The sequence below is a fragment of the Geotrypetes seraphini genome, chromosome 2 (assembly GCF_902459505.1).
Source record: "Geotrypetes seraphini chromosome 2, aGeoSer1.1, whole genome shotgun sequence".
In the NCBI taxonomy this organism is placed as follows: Eukaryota; Metazoa; Chordata; class Amphibia; order Gymnophiona; family Dermophiidae; genus Geotrypetes; species Geotrypetes seraphini.
The window spans coordinates 339,659,949-339,682,302 of NC_047085.1; the positions used below are offsets into that span (position 1 = coordinate 339,659,949).

Sequence of the window (22,354 nt, forward strand, 5' to 3'; positions counted from 1 at the left end):
GTTCCTGTAGGAAAAGTCCATAGTCTGTATTGAGACAGAAATGGGGGAAGCAACTTCTTGCTCGATTGGTAGCATAGAATGTTGCTACCATTTGGGTTTTTGCCAGGAACGTGTGATATGGATTGGCTACCATGACGACGGGACACTGGGCTGGATGAACCATTGGTCTGACCCAGTAAGGCTATTCTTATGTTCTTAACTCCCCCCCCCCCTTTTACAAAACTGCAGCACGGTTTTTAACACTGGCCGCGGCGGTAACAGCTCCAACGCTCAAGAATTCCATGAACATCAGAGCTGTTACCACCGCAGCTGGCACTAAAATCTGCGCTACAGTTTTTTAAAGGGCAGATTTTTCTCTTTGTATTAGGGATGGCAATGAGGCTTTCCTGAAGAGTTTTTGAAATTTTTTTTTTCTGAATGCTGATTTTTGTTAAAACATTTTCTCTTTGGATTATGGTGGCAATGAGGCTAGAGAGTCTTGGAGATTTCTTGGTTTTTTTTTTTTTTAAACCCAGCCATAGGACTCCTGAGACAGTATAGAGAGATCCCGGGTTTGGATCACTGCTAGAGACTTGATTAAAGAAAATGAAACACTTATGTTTGGTCTTATAAGAAAAATGGAACTGTTGTGATCAGACAGGATTATTTTTCACTGAAAACAGTATCTTGGTGCTACTCGTCTGAACAGAGCATAATAGTGTGTGCTTTAATGCAGGTACACTGAGCACCTCTTAAATAGGAGGCCATAAATGAACTTAGGGTTTTTTCCCCCCAGTTGCTGTGCACTACTGCTTTCATTAGCCCAAGCCCTGAAAATTCCATGCTAAGTCCATTTGCTACCATGGCTTGTCATGACTAGTCTGTTTTCAAACGATTGTGAATGTCTATTTGTAACCCGTTCTGAGCTTCTGGGAGAACAGGATAGAAATCAAAATAAATAAATAAGTCCCCCAGGTCTTTGAATTCATCATCAAGCGGTTTACTATCTATGGGTCTCATTTTCAAAAGAGGAAATAAGTCCAAAAAGTGGCATAAAAGGGCAGATGGACATTTTTCTCCCCAAACGCTTCAAATTCGCTATTTTCAAAATGGATTTCTATGCTGTTCCTCTGCAGTTCCTCTAAATCTCAAGGGGGCGTGATGTGGCCGGGACTAGGGCACACTTTTGACCTGGTTATTTTTCTGCCGTAGTCAAATATTTTAGAAAATGTTCAGGGCACAGTTTGGACGTTTGGAGCTAGACCTTGTTTTATTAACGAATAAGCGCTAAAAAGGTGTCCTAACTGACCAGTTGACCACTGGAAGGATGTAAAAATGACCCCTCCCACCCCTTAAAGATGTGAATGAAACAGTACATACCTGTCTACATGATAACTTCAGATGTTATGGCCAGTCCTAATAGAGCAGCAAGCAGATTCATGATTTAGCCTAGTGGGCAGTGTAGTGAACCACAGAGATGCGGACTCAGGCCCATACCCCATTTTGACTGCTCTACTTATGGTGGAATATGTGAACCATCCAAAATCCACCCAAATCCCTCTATATATAGGTGACACCTGCAGGTATAAGGGCTAATGGTGTGGTGTAAAGTTGGGTCCAGTAGGTTTTGAGTGGGTTTTGGAGGGCTTAGGGTATTATGGTGAGATGTGTAGCTAGGCCTTTTTATGTGAAGTTCACTACATTGCCCCCTAAGGTGCTCCACTGCTCTTCTGGGATGTCTGTGTGGCCAGTCTATTAAAACTGCTGTTTTGTGCGTTTTTCTTTTGGACTTCTTTTTTTGGTTAAAAAAGATAGATGCACTAAGTGCGAATATAACTAGAAATGGTCACTTTTGTTTAAAAAAAAAATGTAAAAAGACATTTTGCTATTTCGAAAATGGCCATTTTCTCTATTTGATTTTTGGACACCCTTCCAAAAACATCTGAACTTGGATTTTGACATCATATCGAAAATGTCCTCTTCTCCTTAAAGAGTTAGATTAGGTTTATTGAGGCATCTTGTATGACTTATGGAATTTTATATTTTGATGTATGTGTGGGTTTGGCCAGTTTTGGCCTTAAATGAATTTTGTCATTGATGCGCTGGGTATGTTATATGTAATTTAATTTGATATGTAAGTATGTCATTTGTTATAGTGTGTCTGTGAAGTGTTTTGTACGATAAATGTAAATCTTTTATTTTGTATGTTAATATGTAACTCGCCCTGGATAAGGCGGTTGAGAAATAAAGAAACAAATAATAAACAAAATAGGCATAACATTCTTTGTATACCTGGCACCCTCCTTGTGGAATTCTCACCCACCGGACCTCCAGGTGGAAAGCTGCTTTCAAAACTTGATACTTCATTTAGAAAACAGTAAAGCTTCTTTGAGATCAGGACAGATTTGGCATAGACGGCAAATTGGCGCACACCGATGCGCAAGTTAGCTTGTGTTTACTGTGTTTTATATAACGTTTGTTTTCTCTTTACATTTTTATGTTATTTTCTTTGAGTTTGTGTAGTGTTCTATTTTAGGGATGCTTTTGCTAATCGGGTTCAAAAGCACTATCATAGGGCACACTCAGGTGTCACGTTGTAGTATTGGGATCAGCGTGTGCTTCTTATGGGCTATAAACTTAAGGGCTCTTTTTACTAAGCCGCGTTAGGGCTTTAATGCGCGGAATAGCACGCGCTAGACCTTAACGCCAGCATTGAGCTGGCGTTAGTTCTAGAAGTGTAGCGCACAGTGTAGCGCGCGGTAATTTCCTGTGTGCGCTAAAAACGCTAGCGCACCTTAGTAAAAGGAGCCCTAAATGTGTTTGTAGCGTGGGGGGCAGAGAGTAGGCATATCGCTACACTGCCATGTGCTAACTGATTAGCATGTGGTTGGTGTGTGAGCCCTTACCACCTAGAAAATAGGTGTTAGTAAGTGCTCATGTGCTAATGGGGAAATTAGCATGTTGCCATCAATGGGAATAATGGAAAATGGGGCCATAGTGGCCTCAGTGTGTGTGAAAGACCGCCATTGGGGATAGCGCTGGCCAATTTTTAGCACAGCATAGTAAAAGAGCCCCATAGTGGGGTTTGTTTATTTCTTTTTGTGTATTATAAAACATAATTTATAGGATTATAATTTTATTTTATTTTGTGTACTGATGTTTTATAGAACAATATTTTATATACAGTCGATGGTTATATGTAAATTACTGTTTATTTATGCTGCTTTGCTGTTCTTAGCAAAAGGATTTGAGCAAATAAACATAAATATATGACAGGTTTGCTGTATAGCAGGCTAGGCAACTCTGGTTATCAAGTGCCACAAGTTGGTAAGGTTTTAAGGATATCTATGCTGAATACACATGAGATTAATTTGCTTGCAGTGCCTCTATTGTGGGCCCTTTTTACAAAGCTGTGATAGCAACGCTGCCACAGTTCCTAGGGGCTTCGGTGCATTTACCAGGGCAGCATTTCTACTGCAGCTCTGTCAAAGGGGCGCTAAGAGATTCATAATCAAAATGGAAATACGTTTAAAAACTCACCTAAATCGGTACTTGGATGACCTAAAAGACAGGTTGTCCAAGTGCCGATAATCGAAACGGGTTTTAGACGTATCTAGAGGCAGCTTAGGCCTTTTCACTGCCGCTGTGCACCCAGAGTGAAAAGGGGCATTTTTGGAAGAGTGGTTAGGGTGGGAGGTAGGCGGCATGTGGGCCAATCTAGATTTAGTCGTCCTGCAGTGATAATCGAAAGTTTAACGAGACTGCCTAGATGGAACTTATAAGTTGTGACTTAGGTGATCTAAAAACAGGTATAAGTGCTTAGAAGGTATTCAAAGTGGCCAGATAACAACTGCAGTAACAAAGTACACATTCCCCCAGTGATCATTGACCCCCCCCCCGCCATAAAAATCAGAATAAAAATGTACATACTGGCCTCCAGAACATCAGCACCTGGCATAGGAAAGCCTAGTGGAGCTGCACAGAGGTGTCTTAAGTAGTCTGGGGGGGGGGGGGGGGGGGGCTAGTGAACCATAGAGAGGAGGATCCTGGCCTATAAGCCACTCTAGCCACTGCATTCATGGTGAAAAATGTGAGTCCACCAAAAAAAACAAACCCAAAAACCTACTTTACTACCATATAGGTGCCACCTGCAGCAATAAGGGCTATTAGGGTGGTAGGTGGATATAGTAGGCTTTGGAAGCTCACCATGACCTATAAGGGAGTTGTGGTGAGATGTTTATGTAGCACCCTTTTTGTGAAGTTCACAGCAGTGGCCTGTAAGGTGCCCCACTACTCTATTAGCATGTCTAAGTGGCCAGTCCATCACTTTGCTGACCCCTCCCACGTCCAAAAGGTCTTGTTCTAGGTGTTTGGGACTTGGACAATTTTTTGGATGAGAATGCGGTGTAAAGATAGACGACTTAGCAGTCTGGACGATCAAACGGCTGGATGTAGAAGTAGACAATTCTCAAAAAAAAAATATTTTGGACATATTTTTTGAGAATGGACTTTAGACGCTGCTTACTTTGGACGACTAGCACCCTAGGCCCAAAATGGACTTAGACCTTTTTTTTTTATTATGCCGCTCTAAGGGTTCCTTTTACTAAGCTGCGCTAGCAGTTATAGCGCAAACTACATTGCCGTGCACGCTACACGCTAATGCCTCCATAGAGCGTATAGTATTAGTATTTTCCGTATAGCGCAGGGGTTAGCGTGCGCTAAAAACGCTAGCACAGCTTAGTAAAAGGAGCCCTAAGTGTTTAGTTAGATAGTTATTTAAAACAGTTCTTTTATCAGAGTAAGTCAATTTCTTTTTTTAATTTAAATTTCTTTGGCTCCCTTTTGTCAAGCTGCAGTAGAGCGTTTTAGCGCTGACCGGTGAGGTAAATGCTCCGATGCCTTATTCAATTCCTATGAGCATTGGAGCATTTACCTTACTGGCCAGCACTAAAATACTCTACCGCGGCTTGATAAAATAGTCTTTATTTGGTTTTACAAGGAAACACCAGGCAATAACATCTACAAAAACATAAAAGTAATAAAAGAAAAACCTCAAGTCCACTTAATAGGGGAGTACAAGGTGTCAAGCAAAGAAAAAAAAAAAAATAAAAGCACTCTAACAGCGTATCCTTAAAGTGATTACAAAATAGTCTTAATTTTAACTAACCCTATCTAATGCTAACTCTTCATCTAACAAAAGGGTTTCTACCTGACCTGGATCCAAGAAAACATAATTAACATTTTGATAAATAATCATATATTTGCAAGGGAACTTTAAAAAAGGCAGTTCCAACTGCAAGAATTCAAGGTTTCAAATATAAGAATTTCTTATGTTTCAGTTGATTGGTTCTCACCACATCTGGAAACATTCTTAGCTTCTAATCACAATACTGTAGACTGCAACCTTATTTCTAAAATAAGCCCAAAGTATTGAAATCTTATTCCTCTCATTTACAAGCGCAACCCATAAAGTGGCTCAGTATTGAAAATCATCCTAAGATGTTTCCAAAAATTTTGTTAAATCGAATTCTGAATCAGTAACAAGTAAATCTATCTCTGCTCCTTTGATCTGCGCAATCTTAGCCTGAGGTAAATACTTTAATACAGAGTAGATATTAGAACTGCATCAGCAAAACATAACAACACTTCCTTTAGATATTTATGAAACATGATCTCGGGAGATAATAAAGGAATCGCAGGAAAATTCAACACATAAAGATTCTTAGATGTGAACATATTTTCCAGCTGCTCACACTTTAAATGTAAGTTAAAACTTATCTTTTAATGCTAGCAATGCATGTTCCCTGCAGTGTTACCACTTTAGGTTCCATGCTCCCCAAGCACTTATCACAATTGAAAAGTTTAGAATCCATAATATGAAAAACCTGAGATGCCTGAGAAATATAATCTCACAGTTTGGAAGTGGAGTTCTTTAGCAAAGTCTCAACTCTTATCACAGATTTCCAGATGTTTGCTAAGGAAATATCAAAAGGAACCTGCTCACCAGACCCTGAATTCAGTTTGGCACTGGAAGTGGTATCCTACATCTGGAAATAGGAGTTTGGTTTGGCTCTGATATCCCAACTCCAGAACCAACAGTTCCAAGGGACACAGACACCAGTATAGGAGACCTGTCACAAGAATTTAGGTAAGGATGGGGGTAAGGGGAAACCCTAGGTTGAGTGAGTCTCTGGTGCTGGACAGAAGCATTGAAGAAAAGGACACAGGCTGCACCTTAACATGTTTATTCATTAGGACAACCAGAGTCTTGCTAGATGTTGATGAAGAGCCTTCTTTACCCTGGTGCTTCTTTTCCATAATGAATAAAGATTAAAAAAAACTCACTGTACTCACAAAGTACTCACTGAAAATCCAGAAGATTACTCTGCTTGATTTAACTTCCAAGCTCTATCAGTCTCCAGAGGGCCATTCTCCATTGGTCATGCCCTTGTAGCTGAACATTTGCAGCCATGAGCTGCAGATGCTACTGTGCTTTTGAAGATTTTCCCATTTGGACCTCACACTGACATGAAGTAGATCCTGCAATTGATGTCCCTGCAGTGCCTTTTCCTCTGGGCCTCTGGGGGGGTTAGTGATGTCGGTGATACTGCTGCTAATGGTTAAGAAGGACAGTGGAGGCAAATTCTAGTACATCTTCTAAACAGCTACCATTCTATGTGTTTTTTGATGGAGGAGGAGGGACAGCCTGAAGAACAACAGAGAGGTGAGTGGAAAGGAAGAAACAGAGACTGAGAAGCACAAGGAAAATGAGAGGAAAGTGGCAGGTAAAAAAAAAATGAAGTTAATGGTGTAGAAGAGCAAAAGAGCGGTAATAATGAAAGGGGGTAATGAGATGAAGAAAGCAATAAATTTAAGTAGGATGGTTATAAAGAGAATGAATAAAGTGAAAAGAACACGAACAGATGGCATAGCCAGGAAGATTATGGGAAGTAGGAAAAGAGAGAGAAGGAGAGGCAGAGTCCAGGAAAAGCAGAAAATAGAAGACATGTAGAGAAAAGGAAGGGATTAGAATTTAGCTCAGGCTTTTTCAGTAGTTGCTCAAAGTACTCTAGGTGTTTCCTTGTCTCTGAAGAACTTAAAATCTAATTCATTTGTCTTTCATCAAAAAACATTTTTTGAAAAATCATTCGTTATTTCAATGCACAGAAGTACATAGCACTTACCACAGCTTTGTAAAAGGACTCCTAATCACTGTTCCCTCTAAGCTGAGCAGGATTCCTCTACCTATAGTCCTACCAGTAGGGGGTGCTCTTTCACTATCCCAAACTTCAGGGAACCTACCTGTCCCAAGCTATTGAAAACAAAATATTGAAGCTCTACCCCACCCCCACACTGGCAGTAATGCAGTTGGAGGACTCACACCCAGCTTAGAGGGAACATTGAATTCCTAATAGTCCTCAGCACCAGGGCTCCCTCCAGATGCGTATAGTGGTGGGCTCCAAGTCTGATCATTAGGTGTCGCTATTGCCAAAGTATCCCAGCGCTGTCTAACCCAGGGCATGAAGGCTGGAAAATGCCAGTCTGGCCCAAGTTGCCATTTTAAATTGCAGTATATTTCACATTGCTTTTACTAAATATTAGACCAAAAGTTATTGACAATATTAATTAAAATGCAGAATAATTTTATAATGCATTAAAATGAATTAATGATCTATAATACAGATTGACTGATCCACTTTTGTCATTAGGAAAGAGAGACCGGATCGTAACCTAAAACAATCACATCAGTAAGAATGCTTCCAACCCCTGACACCCTTCCTCCCCTCAATGCTAATAAGAGTAAATTACAAACATAATATGATTAAATGAATGCCTCATGAAGCACCAGCATAGAGGAGCAGAGCTCCTCAGCTGTAGAGGGGGTCTAATAGAAAGTCTCACCCCCTTCTGCCTCCAGCAGATGATAGATTGGCACTGTTCTTTGGTACTTGGTGGTACAGTACCAGGATTCCAAACAATAGTGCAATAGTCTGAAAAATAAACAACCCAGTAATATCCTGAATTATTTTAGATCTCAGCTCAGTACTGCTTACAGTGTGTAGCTGTAGCTTTCAAAATGCTCTGAGCAATTGGTGAATATGAGTCAGAAAAGCACAACCTCCTTACCTATTTAGTTTATTATAACTTTTACAGTAGCTGGCTCAGCTATTTTAAGGCATAATTACACTTCTAAGAGGATCACACAGCTCATCTGTCCTGAAGCCCTGGTGAACCATTTTTGCCTTGCTGCCTTTCAAAGCACATACAAGTAAGGGAAAACGGAAGCCCTAGGGATGTCATTACAAATGTGTTCTTAACCTGCTTTATCATCTATCATTTCAAAATGATGTAGGAACTTTACAATCTAAAAGTTATTTTCTGTCTCCAGCTGTAAAGGTTTCTGAGTGCTGCCTTTTTAGACTGAGAAGGGAATTGGAGAGACAAAACCAGCATTCTGTCTCTTAAGTTCCTGCAGTGTAAAGATGGGGGGTTGGGGTAGGTAGGGGTGAGTTGGGGGGGAGTTTGTCTCCAAATGAGTTACTCTTTGTGCATTTTTAGGTCTGGCAAATCAAACAAATGTATCAGTGCAACATATCTTCTGCTTCTGCATGTCACACTGTTACAAATAATTATTAAATGGGTGGAACTCCACCAATAAGCTATATCACTCTCAAAGAGAGGAATATAACTTATAAAGAAATATGAATTTGGAGAAAGTTAGCTGCTTGATTAAAACTTAGCTCTGTAACAATAATTAAACATATATGTGAATAATTTATTCAAGAACTAAGACTCAGAACATTTATAAGCAAACTGAAAATTTATTTAAAAGCATTAAAATCAAGCAAGTAGAGCAGTAGGATCGTTAAGCAAAGATAATAGTATTACACTTGACAAATGTTGCTGATGCAGAAGGATCAATTTATGTGGATTAAAAAGTTATTCACGATGTGAATAGTCCTTACAATGGAGAAGAGGCCGCATGGCCTAGTTGGGCACATGGCCGATAGAAGCACATGGCCTGAAGAGATGTTGCAGCATGGTGATCCAGGGAAAAGAAGAGTTGTTGCAGCTTGATTCAGGCTGGTTCCAGAGGGAGAGAGAGCCTGTGTTAGAAAGGAATTCACTTCATATTTATAGGGTTGAGAACTATTCTAAAAATAGAATCCTAGGTGGTCGAAGTCATGATTAAATTATCTGGACCCATGATGCATAGTAGTCCAGCCTTTTCCTCTGTTCCTAGGTGGTGTCATGATTGAATTACAATGGCTTAAAATGCTGTCCCAATACAGAGTATTGTTACTGTCCTTGCTGATTGTGGTGTGAATCTATGTCTTGAGTGTTTTAAAATGGAGGATAGGTAGATGAGGTCATCTGATTGAATCTTCTTTGAGTGGCTTAAAATGGTGTGATGAGCTTTTATTGTTCTTGCCGATTGGAGTAGTCCAGAGATGAATTTGGTGTGAAGAGCTTCTGACCTACATTCTGTTCCACTGATAATAGAGTTCTGTTTAGTTCTGGTATCCACCCTGGCTGTCATTTTTCTTATCTGAATAGGTGTACTTAACACTTTTCTGAAGGCAGATGGCTCAGTCCTTTCTTTTGTAATAGGCGCATTAACACAACACCTGGATAAGATGGCTTGGAAGCAGGGCTGGCTCAGAAAGCAAATTAGAAATTCATTTTTAAATCCATCAAATTAATATACTTTAACTCCAAGCAAAATTATTTACTTTAATCCATCAAAATAAATAATCTGTTGGGTCAGGCAATAATTCAAATTCAAAATTCATAACTCCAGCAGCATTAACTATAGCATGCTACATATTTTAACTCCAAGCAGAATTATAAAATCATTTCATGCTACAACACCACTGCCATAAAGTGCACCCAAAAGAAGAGAAAAAGGACCTCCGATTTCAAAATGTTCTAATTTGTTCATTCATTGGTCCCAAAGAAATCTCCATTATATTTTTTGAGTGATAAGAATGAAATAAATTGAAGCAATATTTATATAGCGCTATTTGCATGATAGAGATGTTTTGGGGACCATTGCATAAAATAGAGCCTTTAAGAAGGCTGGATGCCTGAGATCCTTTTTCACAGCAGAGGTGTGATTCACAGAAGAGGCAAAAGTGGTTGTATTGCTTTTGGTTTTGAACCTATCGTGAAAGCAATGAATCCCTAAGCCAGTCTCTTAAATTTACCCCCCCCCTTTACAAAACCGTAGCATGGTTTTTAGCGCTGGTGGTAACAGCTCTGATGCTCATAGAATTCCTATGAACATTGGAGCTGTTACCTGCCGTGGCTGTTGCTAAAAACTGTGCTACGGTTTTGTAAAGGTGGGGGGGGGGGAGTAAATTTAAGAGGGGGAGTGTTACTGCTAATGTTGGCTATAGTGCTTACATCATGCCAACAGAGCTTCCTTTTGGAGTGTTGTAGTTCCCCATACAATAGGAAATATTTTGGCATCTTTCTGTCACTGCATGCCTTAGAATTTAAGAAATTATGTCTGTTGCTGACACCTCTATTTGGTGTTCTTGGATTTTTCTCTTTTACTACTAATTCACTATCAGTTGCAATGGGCATTCATAGGTGATCATAACTAGTTTTCACAGTTAGGGTCGTGATCCCATTGTTTTTCTGCCACAGCTAAGTTACAGCACCTGTGAAGCTTCTACCATTTTACTCTAAGTAGCTGATACTGTGGAAGTGAGCAGTAGAGTACAACCTATTCCCATTTTGAGGATGTAAGCCTCTCATTTTGTATCTAACGTGAATTCTGATCTATCAATGAATGAAGGCCATTGCAGGAATAGTGAGAATGATGTCTCTAGTGGTTATTGAAATGTAAGGCCATAGCAGAGAGACTGAATGAATTTTTTGCTTCGGTCTTTATGGAAGAAGATGTACGAGATCTGCCCGAAACAGAAATGGTTTTCAAGGGTGGTGATGCAGAGGAACTGAAAGAAATAGTGGAGAATCTGGAAGATGCACTAAGCCAAATCGACAAGTTAAAAAGTGATAAATCACCAAGACCAGATGATATACATCCCAGGCTACTAAAAGAACTCAAATATGAAATTGCTGTCCTGCTGTTAGTGATCTGTAACTTGCTGCTAAAATTGTTTGTAGTACCTGAAGATTGGAGGGTGGCCAATGTTACACTGATTTTTTAAAAGAGTTACAGGGGAGATCCGGGAAATTATAGACTGGTAAGCCTAAATCAGTGCCAGGCAAAATGGTGGAAACAATTATAAAAAATAAAAGTGTGGAACATGTAGACAAACATGATTTAATGAGACAGAGTCATCATGAGTTCAGCTGAGGGAGATCTTTCCTCACCAATTTGCTTGACTTTTTTGAAGGTGTGAATAAACATGTGGATAGAGGTGAGTCAATTGATATAGTGTATCTAGATTTTCAGAAAGCTTTTGATAAAGTTCCTCACGAGAGGCTCCTGAAAAAATTAAAGTCATGGGATAGGTGGCAAAGTTCAGTTATGCAATTCCTACAATCCCTTGGTTTAACTTGAACTTCACGACGTGACCACCCAGTGTTTATTACATCTATTATTGCATCTTGTAATAAACACTGGGTGGTCACGTCATGAAGTTCAAGTTAAACCAAGGGATTGTAGTCCTGAGGAAACCCCCCAAGGGTGTCCCTTGCTGTCTACCACCTAAGCTAAGTACAATATATTCCTTTAACTTAGAAAAGTTGATAGTTTAACCTAATTCATTTTGGAGTTAATATAATGTTTCATAAAGTGACCTGATGAAGATTCGGATGCATAAAGCCAAGTGTTATGAAATTTTATTGAACATTTGGTAGCATTTCAGAGGGCCTGAAGAATTACAAATAGAAGGTATTTCAGGGGTGTCTAAAGATATCCTTCCTAAAATAAAGATTCTGGTCAGACCTTCTATCAGAATTCACTGTCCAAGCGTAGTACAGGAATTCAAATCTTACTATAGCATGTGACAGTCCAAAGGTTATAATGCATGCTTCTTAAGCTCTCTTGATTAGCCTTAAGTCAAGGCCTGCTCAGGAAAAGTCTGATTGTTGCCCATATAAGGGATGCTTAAACAAGATAAGAGATAAGATAAGGGTAAATCTGTGTCAGGTTAATATGTGGCAAGAGTCTTGTGACCAAAGGGGAGGGGGGAATGCCTCAGCATTCTGTCTCAAGGTGCAAACCTTTTTCCTTGCTTTTACAAGAGGGAAAGAAAAAGAATTCATACTTCTACACAGGGCCTCACAGGGCCTAGATCCGCACACAGGGCCTAGATCAGTGTGCCGACCTGGCCTAGTTCAGAAAACTACCTGTGTGCTGACCTTGCCTGTGTTCTGATGCCCTGGATCAGAACTTATCAGACCTCCAGCCCTACATAGAAGGATATATATTTTCACTCAGAAAATTGTTGAGCTCAGGAACACATTGCCAGAGGTTGTAGTAAGAGTGGATAGTGTAGCTGGTTTTAAGAAAGGTTTGGACAATTTTCTCCAGGAAAAGTCCATAGTCTGTTATTGAGAAAGATATGGGGCAAACCACTGCTTACCCTGGATTGTTAGCATGGAATGTTGCTACTCTTTGGGTTTTGGCCAGGTACTAGTGACCTGGATTGGTAACAGTGAGAAAGGGCTACTGGGCTTGATGGCCTGTTGGTCTGACTTAATAAGGCTTTTCTTATGTTCTAAATTGGAAAGGAGAAAGTAGAGTATGCTTTGTTTCAGAAAATCCAAAGAAGGAAAGGAGAAACAAGTAAGGTGAGGGACTGTAGGGAGTCAACAAGTCCAGCATCAGCCTAAACTTCAGAAGAGAAATGAGGGTATCCCAGTAGAGCGGGGGTGTCAAAGTCCCTCCTCGAGGGCCGCAATCCAGTCAGGTTTTCAGGATTTCCCCAATGAATATGCCTGAGATCTATTAACATACAATGAAAGCAGTACATGCAAATATATCTCAGGCAAATTCATTGGGGAAATCCTGAACACCTGACTGGATTGCGGCCCTCGAGGAGGGACTTTGTCACTCTTGCAATAGAGTGTGTCAGCAAGGATAAAAAAATGCCCGTTCTACTGTATCCTGTAAAACTCCTAACTTAAAAGGTTACAATTTGCAACTGTTGTCTTTAGAAGAAATTTCTTGATTAATTATTTTTTTTTACAAATAATTATGAATTACCTGAACTGGAGGCTCTGGGCTGGAATTTGGAAGTGCAAAGTGGGCCTTAATGATGGTATCCTGTGGCACCCTCAGTTTGAGCTATATGCCAAAGGTTGCCATCCAGTCCAGCTTTGTTGCCAGTGTTACCCAAGTATGATTTTTAGAGGCTTGTAGTCTGACTGAATTTTGACTCTGAGACATTGGAGTAAATTCTGCTCAAGCAATTCCTGCAGTGTGGGGGTTCCAGTGGCAAATCTGTCTTCCTTTTCTAAAATACCCTTCCTCAATGACATCTGAAATGCTCTTCCTCAATGATAGCAATCTCGTTTTACTCCCAGGTGCTAGACATGCACATTATCACTTCACCTCCTACTGCTAGGCCCAAATCTTAGAACTGAAGCTGCACAACAGGACTCGGACTTGAGTGTAAGAGGTTAGGTGCTGATGTACTTTTCTGGCTGCTGTTATTGAAGGAGCTACTCTAGCAACTTGTTAAAAAGTTAGTTACTAAGTTATCTAGGGTTACTATATGGCTCCAGAAAATCCGGATTGAGACATCCGGATTTTACTTCTGTTGAAAGCAATGGAAGTAAGGAGGACAGATAGAGACATCTTGTCTTTACTTCTTTTGAAACCAATGGGAGTAAAACCCAGATATCTCAATCCGTCCTCCTTTTTCTGGAGCCATATGGTAACCCTATGAAGGGCTGGCTGTAAGTTGGGGGTTCAGGGGAAAAAGGACTCTCTCTTGTTGTAGTTGCTAGTGAGTCCTTGCAGCCTCTTCTCCTTAACCGCCAATAGATTAACTACATTAACTACATTAAAATACAGCAGTTGTAATATGTTATAAAGTAGTACCTTAGAATCTTGGTCGGGATGCAGCGGATCAAACATTGAAGGGGAGACTTTTTGATAAAGCCTTCAGGTGAAACATGTCAGAGAAGAAGCTATGGAACCACGGGGTGCAAGGGGAGGTCCACCGATGGATCAAAAACTGGCTGGCAGACAGGAGACAGAGGGTTGGAGTAAAGGGCCATTACTCAGACTGGCAATGGGTCACGAGCGGAGTTCCGCAGGGGTCGGTGCTGGGACCGCTCCTGTTCAATATATTTATTAACGACCTGGAGGCGGGAACAAAATGTGAGGTCATTAAATTTGCGGATGACACCAAACTATACAGCAGGGTTAAAACCACGGAAAACTGCGAAGACCTACAAAAGGATCTGATGACACTGGAAGAGTGGGCCAAAAAGTGGCAAATGAGCTTCAACAAAGGGAAATGCAAGGTCATGCATGTAGGGAAAAAGAACCCGATGTTCACTTACAAAATGGGGGGATCACTGCTAGGGGTAAGTAACCTTGAAAGAGACCTGGGAGTGATGGTAGACACAACACTGAAGGCGTCGGCACAGTGCGCCACAGCCTCAAGGAAAGCAAACAAAATGTTGGGTATCATTAAGAAGAGTATCACGACCAGAACGAAGGAAATCATCCTTCCACTGTATCGTGCAATGGTACGCCCGCATCTGGAGTACTGTGTCCAGTACTGGTCGCCGTACCTGAAGAAGGACATGGCAGTGCTTGAGGGAGTCCAGAGAAGAGCAACTAAGCTGATAAAGGGTATGGAGAACCTTTCATATACTGATAGACTGAAAAAGCTGGGGCTGTTCTCCCTCGAGAAGCGGAGACTTAGAAAAGACATGATAGAAACCTTCAAGATCCTGAAGGGCATAGAAAAAGTAGACAGGGACAGATTTTTCAAATTATGGGGAACCACAAGTACAAGGGGGCACTCGGAGAAATTGAAAGGGGTTTAGGACAAATGCTAGGAAGTTCTTTTTCACCCAGAGGGTGGTGGATACATGGAATGCGCTTCTGGAGGCTGTGATAGGCAGGAGCACGTTACAGGGCTTCAAAGAAGGTTTGGATAGGTTCCTAGAGGACAAAGGGATTGAGGGGTACAGATAGAAGTAGAGGTAGGTTACAGGGATAGGAGTAGAGGTAGGTTAAAGAAATAGTCAGGGACCATTGCTCAGGCAATAGGCCTGATGGGTTGCCGCGGGAGCGGACCGCTGGGTGAGATGGACCTCTGGTCTGACTCAGCGGAGGCAACTTCTTATGTTCTTATGTTCTAATACAGGTCCCTACCTGACATAAAAATTTGGAACAAAAGCAACTCATGCAATCAGCAATTCCCCTTTATCCACCTGAGGGGGTAAACAGCCAGGTGGATAAAGGGGAATCCATTGACATCATTTACCTTGACTTTCAAAAAGCCTTCGACAAGGTACCGCACGAAAGACTGCTTAAAAAGCTGTGGAAACACGGGGTGCAAGGGGAGGTCCACCGATGGATCAAAACTGGCTGGCGGACAGGAAACAGAGGGTTGGAGTAAAGGGCCATTACTCAGACTGGCATTGGGTCACGAGCGGAGTTCCGCAGGGGTCGGTGCTGGGACCGTTCCTCTTCAATATATTTATTAATGACCTGGAGGCGGGAACAAATTGCGAAGTTGTTAAATTTGCGGATGACACCAAACTCTACCGCAGGGTTGAAACCATGGAAGACTGCGAAGATCTGCAAAGGGACCTAACGACGCTAGAAGAATGGGCCAAAAAATGGCAAATGAACTTTAACGTAGGGAAATGCAAGGTCATGCATGTAGGGAAAAAGAACCCGATGTTCAGCTACAAAATGGGGGGATCACAGCTAGGGGTAAGTAACCTTGAAAGAGACCTGGGAGTGATGGTAGACACATCTTTGAAGGCGTCGGCACAGTGCGCCACAGCTCAAGAAAAGCAAACAGAATGTTGGGTATCATTAAGAAGGGTATCATGACCAGGACGAATTAGGTCATCCTGCCAATGTATCGTGCAATGGTGCGACCACATCTGGAGTACTGTGTCCAGTACTGGTCTCCATATCTCAAGAAGGACATGGCGGTACTTGAGGGAGTCCAGAGAAGAGCAACTAAACTGATAAGGGGTATGGAAAACCTCTTATATACTGACAGACTGAAAAAGCTGGGGCTGTTCTCCCTGGAAAAGGGGAGACTTAGAGGAGACATGATAGAAACCTTCAAGATCCTGAAGGGTATAGAAAAGGTAGACAGGGACAGATTTGTTAGATTATGGGGAACCACAAGTACAAGGGGGCACTCGGAGAAATTAAAAGGGGACAGGTTTAGAACAAATGCCAGAAAGTTCTTTTTCACCCAGAGGGTGGTGGATACATGGAACGCGCTTCCGGAGGCTGTGATAGGCCGGAGCACGTTACAAGGCTTCAAAGAAGGTTTGGATAGGTTCCTAGAGGATAAAGGAATTGAGGGGTACAGATAGGAGTAACGGTAGTTTATAGGGATAGTCTGGGACCACTGCTCAGGCAATGGGCCTGATGGGCCACAGCGGGAGCGGACCGCTGGGCCTCTGGTCTGCCTCAGCGGAGGCATCTTCTTATGTTCTTATGTTCTTAATCAGGAAGCCTGAAAAGCTAAGTAAAAAGAAAAGTTGATTAAGAGTTTGAAATTTTAGTATGCAATAGAATTAAGTCAAACACTTTAGAACCACTTTTTTTGAAAGCACTAAGCACTTCACAAGTGAAACTTTAAGAATAACAAAAAAGACTGATTAGGATATATTTGCCTTGATATACCTCAACCTGAAATTGATAGGTTGGCGGTAGGCATATACTGAAGACTAAAATATATATAAAAATAACGTTTTTGATTTATTTTGAATATCTATTTATAACATACTACAACTGCTGCATTTTAATGTTGTTGTAGTTGCTGCCATCATGGAGTCCATTAGCAAAAACTTTTGGGGACCCCCCTTAATTGAACTTAGCTACTGCACTGAAACTAAAACCATACTGGTGAGCATTGATCATGACAATTGCTAGTACAGTAAACTCTCAGTTATCTAGCACCCTTGGAGAATGGTTGATGCCGGGTAACTGTGGTTTCTGGTTGCCTGAGAGTTACTGTAAAAATAGTTTTGTCTCCCTTCCCACCTCACTCCACCATCCCCTCACCTCCATTTGTAGGCCTAGTATCTGTTCTTTCCTTCTTTCTGGGTTACTTTCTCTCCCCCATTCTCTCTCACTTTCTCCTCCCAGTTATGGGTCCAGCATCCATCTCTTCTGCCCTTCATCCTGCGGGACTAGTATCCATGTCTCTTCCCCCCCAGATTCTTGGTCCACCTCCTCCCAGGTCTGCCCTTCCTCCCTCAGCACGGGTCTGGCCCCCCTTACAGCCACAAATCTCCCTCTCTCCAGTCCTGAAGCAGCAGGCAGTCAGTCCTGACACCCCTCCCCCCTCCAGCCACCGAAGCAGCAAAGCCAGTCCTGACAATGACCCCTCCCTCCAGTCCCTGAAGCAACAGAGCTGGTCCTGACAGCCCCACTCCCATCCCTCCCTCCTTTGCCTGAAGCAGTAGCGTCAGCTGGTGAGCAGAGGAAGCGCCGTAAATAGGCTGCTTCTGGCAGCTCTGGCAGGGCCTTTCTTCTGCCGTGTCGGAAGTGACATAGCAGAGGAAAGGCCCTGCCGGACTGGCCAGAAGCAGCTTGTTTATGGTGCTTACTCTGCTCACCAGTTATGGTTACTGCTATGGGTAAGTGAGGGAGGGAGGGATGGAGGTGTGGTTGTCAGGACTGGCTCTGCTGCTTCAGAGGCTTGAGGAAGGGAGGGAGATTTCTAGCTGCCGCTGATGCTTTGGGGGCGGGAGGGATGGAGAATTGTGGCTGCCACTGATGTTTCAGGGGCTGGAGGGAGGAGGGTTTTTGGGTCAGGAGCACGACTTTGAAGGTTGTCTGAGGAGTGCGGGAGACTGGGGTTTTTTTTGCTGGCAATTTTTTTGCTGGTTGTTTGAGAGTGCTGCTTAGTTGAATGCCAGTTAACTGGGATTCTACTATATTTCTTCATCTTGTGAACAGTTTTTTTTATAGATAATACCAACATAGATAAAGCATAGTCTGTGGGCTTTTTGTACTGTAGTATACAGGGCCCCAAGACATTTTTAAGGGCATACGTTTGTCATCCAATCTGTTGGATGAAAGAATTAAAGTACAATGGTAACTGTTTTAAATTCTCCCAGAGTGATATAATACTCTGGAACCCTGTGCCATTCATCGACCTTCTCAAGCAGCTTTCTTAATGGTGCAGTTATCGCAGACTTATTTGGAATGTATTGTGCTAGGTATTTGTTCAAAATAGCCTCTGTGGTGCTGGCATCATGGCATTATCTACACCTTATTCATGTATGGCCTCATGCTATCTTAAGTAATAATATGTCCTATAGAATCTACATCAGTAACCATGAACTATATTTTGTTAGGTTCTTACCTATGGCTTTCTCCATCACCTTCTTTGGAATGGCATTAATCTCTTCTTATAGCTGCAACAGTGATCATGTTATAACAGATTACTCTCACTCTTTCAGGGTTCATTTGATGAAATCTTCTTAGTTAATCTAAAATAGTATGTTTTATTATCAATTCGCTTGAACACATCTAGGCAGTATACAATAAAACTTGTTTATCTGCCAGCTTTCTTTGAATATCTTCCCATTGCTTTGTCATTAGATTTTTGCTGGGGTTTCCAGGGACTAAATACCCTCCTACCTATACCTTTTGTGGTGTTATATAGCTATTAGCTCGTTTTCCTTGCTGATGACATCCAGGGTCATATTCAGATCTTCCATGATGGTATAAAGTATTTTCTTCACCCATGGATCATTCATGTCATATTGTGTTCAACCTGGAGGTGGCTTAAAACTTTTCTTCATCTCCCTAATGAACTATTTTGATTTTTTCCCTTTTTCCCTGCATAAAAAAATAAAACTTAAATTTTTTATAGTTGAAGTCTCCCGGTAATTGTGGAACCATCTTAAATGCTGGGGTTTCCATTCACTGATTCAATTCTGCAAACTCAGATTTCTGACGCCATATTGTGTTTGTAGTTGAACAAATTAGTGGCCTGAGGAAATAATCTAACAGGAGCCAAAGGGAGCTGAGGGGCTAGAAATAGATAACTTTTTTATTGCAGGAGCTTTAATCAGAACTACAGCTAAGGCTGTCGGGCTAACCCTATCCCAGGCTGCCTTGTTGGGACAGGAAGTGACCCTTGGCTTCTTAATGGAGCAATAGTATTCACCACAATCATCCATCCATGAATTTTGTGTAGAGTTTTCAGATAATAAAATTTGTGGCAGGGTGGTTTAGAATATAAGAGTTGCCATACTGGGACAGACTGAAGGTCCATCAATCCCAGTATCCTGTTTCCAACAATGGTCAATCCAGGTCACAAATACCTGGTAAGATCCCAAAAGAAACCAATTTTATGCTGCTTATCATAGAAATAAGCAGTGGATTTTCCAAAGTCCATCTTAATAATGGCTTTTGGACTTTTCTTTTAGGAAATTATGAAAACTTTTTTTAAAACCCTGCTAAGCTAATTGCTTATTGGGTAAAACAAGTTTCTGGACAATAGGCAATAGATTGCAAATGGCCTTGATATAAGCTGCAGAATGGGCATCTATTTTTTTCTGTAAATTCAGTGCTTGAGCAATTAGATATAAATTGATTTCCTATGATTAAGGTATGCAAAGTAGATTGAAAAAAATAGCGCATTGTCCTTCCTAAAAAGATCTTACATAAAACTCCCCTTAAACTAAAACTTTATAATGATGCTGCAGATCAAGGGTTTATGGATAAAAGCAGATCAAAGGCTTATGGATAAAAGCAAACTTTACAGCCTTGTTTTATATGGTTTCTGAAAGTATAATTTGTGATGGGATACCTTATTGTGCAGAAATCATATTTTTCATCAGAATATAGAAGGTTCAAATCCAAGGCTATTTCCCAGTGATTTGGAAACTATTACTGACTGGTCAGTACTGTGCCGCCCTTTTGAGCCATGGGTTGAATTTTCTGAAATTTTAACAATTAGAAAGGGTATAAATATATTTTTCTTCCCATAGTTTTCTTATCTGCAAGCCCTTTTGAGCTGGAGTAATGGTATAAAATCATGATGACCTTTAAGTAATAGTGTGCCAGTGGGGGGAGGGGGGTTATGGGTAATAAATCTATGCAGGCGAAGAGCCACTTTCAATCCCTAGATCTCTCATTTAATTCATTTCAGCAAATAGAACTTGTGGCAGAATGCTGAATTATATAGACTTTGTTTTCACAAAGAAGAGCAAAGCATAAAATGTTTTCAAGGTGGTCTGTTAGTCACAGTTTGCTGTTTTAAGACCTACCTCTTGTTTTCCTTCTAAAAATGTAGCTCACCAATTACATATTCTATCACAAATGGTATTTTGTAAAGCTTCACCACTTTGAATTTCAAAATACGCTGTCATGTGTTTCCTTCCAAAATTCTCTTACCCATAATCCATCTTGAACTGGGCAATTTCTAATACAGATACCACTTTTCGGTATTGAGACTCATTTATGAGCGTTATAGGTAAAAACATCTAATAGGGGAGAAAACATCCACCTAACCCTGAAATAGTTATGTATTCCAGTAGTGCCTGGTTTAGGCAACTGTCCCCCCCCCTCCCTATTTAGAACCAAACTGCTCTAAAATAGTAATCCATGAATTAATTTTATCTCACTTGGACTAGAACAGTTCCATCTGTGCAAGGTTCTTGAAAAAGTTCTTCAAGAAAGTACAGATGGCTTAGAATGTGGAAGTTGGGCAGAATTTGATGGTTTCTCAATTCTACATTGGCTTCTTATTCAGGCCCATGTGAAATTTTAAAATTATGATCATGTTTAGATTGCTGACAGGATGGAGTTTGGGATATTTGAAGGGATACTGAGGGCAGGATGCACAAAACTCTGGCAACCAGTAAAAAATACTGGGTTGGGATCAGTGGTGTAGCAACGGGAGGCTGAACAATGCAAAGACCCTTTCAGAGATCATGTCAGAGATTCAGCGGGGACAGGAGACAGCAAGTACAATGACGATAGGCCAAGGGCAGACTGTCGGCCTTTTGGTGCTAGACGTAATCCAGGAGGGATGCAAAATCGAGTTCTGTGCCCCCTGCCAGACTGCTTTGTAATTTCTCCGGCTGGCTAGCCAGCCAGAAAGAGCCCTCAAAGTTCAAGCTACAATTAAAAAAACTGCTGGCTCTTTGGGCCTTAGAACAGGTCCCAGATGCAGTCTTAAGCCTCAGGCAGATACTCCATTTACTTCATTGTACCAAAGAAAGGCTCAGATGAGTGCAGACCAATTCTAGACCTTGAGTTGGTCAATGAGGCTCTGAAGGTCCCAAACTTCCGCATGGAGATCATTCGGACCATCCTAGCGGCAGTGGCGTTGGGGGAATTTCTTGCCTTCCTTGATCTGACGGAGGCCTATCTTCACATTCCCATTTTCCCGGTCCACAGGAGGTACTTGCAGCTTCATGTGCTAGAGTAGCATTTCCAGTTCTCAGCGCTCCCCTTCAGCCTGGCCATGGCACCTCTCATCTTTACAGAGGTGATGGTAGTGGTAGCAGCATACCTCCGCAAAGCTGGGATTCAGGTGCACCCATATTTGATGATTAGCTCATCAGAAGTCCATCTAAAGAGGAAGGCAAACTGGCATTTTTAAAAGTGGTGCAACTCCTCCAGGACTTGGGCTGGATAGTCAACCTCAAGAAGAGTCATCTGGAACCGACTCAGCACCTGGATTACCTAGGAGTCTTGTTCGACACGGCTTTGGACCAAGTGTTTCTTCCAGAGCCGCGCAGACTGAAGCAGATTTTGGAGCTGCTCCAGAGACCAGCTCCTACAGTGTGGCACTATCTGCAGGTCCTAAGATCAATGGCGGTAACCATAATGGTGGTTCCTTGGGCCAGAGCGCATATGAGACCTCTCCAAGACTCTCTCCTGTCTCGCTGATCTCTTCAGTCGGACTCACTACAAAAGCCACCCCCCTAACTACCTACAGCGAAGAGTAGCATTCGGTGGTGGCTGAAGTCAGCTTTCCTTTCCAGGGGCATGCCTCTTCATATCTCCTCCTGGGAGATACTAACGACCAATGCCAGCCTTTACAGTTGGAGGGGTCATTGTAATGGATACCCAGTCCAGGTGCATTGGACTCCGTCTCAGCAGAAGTGGTACATAAATCGCCTGGGACTCAAAACCATTCATCTAGAAGTTCAGGCACTAGAAAAGTCTCTGGAAGGCAAGGCAGTCAGAGTTTTCTCAGTCTTGGACAAT

At 41.6% G+C, this 22,354-nt stretch overlaps 1 protein-coding gene across 2 annotated transcripts in view; it reads left to right on the forward strand.

Annotated features, from left to right (window-relative positions):
* VOPP1 (VOPP1 WW domain binding protein) overlaps positions 1–22,354 on the forward strand; it is a 195,427-nt gene that overhangs the window by 20,902 nt on the left and 152,171 nt on the right. The gene's annotated exons all lie outside the window — the stretch shown is intronic.